The sequence below is a fragment of the Rhagoletis pomonella genome, unplaced genomic scaffold, assembly GCF_013731165.1.
Source record: "Rhagoletis pomonella isolate Grant_MI unplaced genomic scaffold, Rhpom_1.0 Rhpom_scaffold_00158, whole genome shotgun sequence".
NCBI lineage: Eukaryota > Metazoa > Arthropoda > Insecta > Diptera > Tephritidae > Rhagoletis > Rhagoletis pomonella.
This window is the reverse complement of record NW_023458712.1, coordinates 25,393-28,256: the sequence shown is the minus strand read 5'-3', so window position 1 is coordinate 28,256 and position 2,864 is coordinate 25,393.

Here is a 2,864-nt window from a genome sequence, read left to right as displayed (position 1 = left end):
TTGGGGTTTTTGGAACTCTTTCGGGATTTTCGAGTTTCCATCGGGATTTTCAGGATTTTGGGAGAAATTCGGTGTTTTTGGGGCTGTTTCGGGATCTTGAAGATTTTCTCGGGATTCTCGAGCCTATTCCGGGTTTTTCGAAACTACTTCGAGATTTTCGGGACTCTCGGTACTACATCGGGATCCTCGCGACTACTTTGGGACTACATATTTCGGGTTTTTCGACACTTATTGGAGATTTTCAGGATTTTTGGGGCTATTTCAAAATTTTCAGAACAACTTCGTGATTTTCAGGGTTCTCAGGAATATAACGGGATTTTTGGGACCCAAAATCTTTAAGTTGTCCCAAAAATTCCGAAATAGTCCCAAAAAACCTGAAAATTTCCAAGTAGTGTCAAAAACCCCGAAATAGTACCAAAAATTCCAAAGTAGTCCCAAAGATCCCGATGTAGTACCAAGAACCCCGAAAATCTCGAAGTATTTTCGGAAAACCCGGAATAGTCTTAATCCCAAAAACCCCGAAGTAGTCCACCGATCCCGATATAATCGCGAGGACCCCGAACAGCTCGAATTTGTCCCAAAAATACCAAAATAGTCCCAAAAATCCCGATGTAGTCCCAAAAATTCCTAATTGGTCCTAAATATCCTGACATAGTCCCGAGGACCTTGAAAATCTCGAAGTAGTCTCCAAAAAAAACGGAATAGTCCCGAAATTCCCGAAATAGTTCAAAAATATCAAAATTGTACCAAAATATATATTTTCGAGAACCCCGAAAATCTCGAAGTAGTCTCGAAAAACCGAAATAGTCCCAAAAATTCCGAATTGGTAGCAAAAATCCCTAAGATACGGAAATAGCCCCGAGAACCCCGGAAATCTCGAAGTAGTCTCGAAAAACCCGAAATGGTACCAAAAAATCCGAATTGATCCCAAAAATCCCGAAGTAGTCCCGTAGATCCCGATATGGGCCCGATAACCCCGAGAATACCGAAGTTGTTTCGAAAACCCCGAAATAGCCCCGGAAATCCCGAAGAATTCTTGAAAATCCCGAAATAGTCCAGAAATCCCGAAAACCCCCGAAGAAGTCTCGCAAAACCCGAAATAGTCCCAACAATACGGAATTAGTCCCAAAATCCTGAAAGTCCCGAAGAAGTCTTGAATATTTCAAAAAAGTCCCAAAAATCCCGATATATACCCGAGAACCCCGATAATATCGAAATAGTCCAAAAAATTCCGATTTAGTCCCAAAAATCCCGAAGTAGTTGCGTTGCCTAAAAGAGTATTATTTAGCTGAAAAAGCACAAATAAAATGATTCGCTCTACAAATCAAATCACAAATAAATTTGATTTCTAATTTGGAGGGCGAATCAAATCACAAATAAAACTTATCTTTTATTTGGTTGATCAAGCAAATCACAAATACATTTTATTTAGGATTTGGTGCAACTTTCAATTCCGAAATAAATTTTATTTATGGATTTGTGATTTGACTAAATCAAAATCACGCAACCCTGGTGCACGTTCATAATATGATATACCGAAAATAAGTTATTTTATTTTATTGATAAAGAATATAATAAAGCCAAAGGTAAAAATAAAAACAAAAACAAAGATGCGTAAAAATAAATGCAAAAATTAAATTTAAAAATTTTAGTAATATAAGGGCAAAGGTGCAGGAGAATATGTAGATGTAGAAAGTGATTATCATAAAGATGATAAAGATAAATATTAAGAAACGGATGAGGATGAGTAAAGATGAAGATAAAGGAAGAAAGATTAAAATAAAGGTAATTATAAAGAAGATATTTGATATGTTTCTACGCACTTCTACGGTACCCTGCGTACACGTTCGTGGGTAACCGCGTTCTAACACTTATTTTTCCTCTTCCAGCGATAAGTGTCCGTGTCCAGCAGCAACGGAAAAAGATATGCAAATAACCCTTTCTCACTAAGAGGAGCACACATCTACAAAAAATAAACCACCTGTTCTGTTTTGTGGGTTATTTTTTCTCTTAAATAGTGACGGTTATTTTGGGACACTTTCAAAGTAGAGAGGGATATTTTCGACCGCTGGTTCTAACATCACAAACTAGTTTTTGTGAAAACTGCAGATAGAGCGTATTGAATATAAACCCTCGATATTTTACATTTTTATATTTGTAACATGATACAAAAAAGAAGGTAGTTTCACTTTTAAATTTTTTGACATAAACTTACTGACGTTTCTACTTTTCGTAAATTGTTGAAGTAGCACTGCAACCTAATCAAATAATTATTTTGGAAATTTTAATATTTTTTAAGGAATTTTTATTGCATTAAAAAGTAAGTTGTAACACACGAGGTAAATATACTTACATGCTTGTTCGTATTAAAAGAGCTTGATTTAAATTACTATAAATGTATAACATGATATAGCCCCAATTTTCTCTAAGATTATGGGATTGATTTCACATATCTCCATACCATTTTCGAGTAATGTACCACGCCCATTTTTCCAATAGCCCCAGTTTTTCTTCATGACCACGCGACTGATTTTATATATCTTGTACATACCAAGTTCTAGTACTCTTCCATGAACACATCCGGAGATATGCAGTATGAAAAATTCGGTTTGTATGGGAGGTGCCACGAACCCTGAAGTTGGCGGTATGAAATATACTTTACATCAGATTCTCGTACCTACCATATATTTTTAGTTCCACCACTAACACCGTGACATTTATATATTAGATAAGCACGATGGGAGAAGCATAGAAAATATTCGATGAAAAAAAAATATTTTTTCTCGGGTTCACAACTATCCTATCTTTTAAGTTGGAACCAACAATACAAACCCACACAATTTTATTGAATTCGGTTAAGCGGT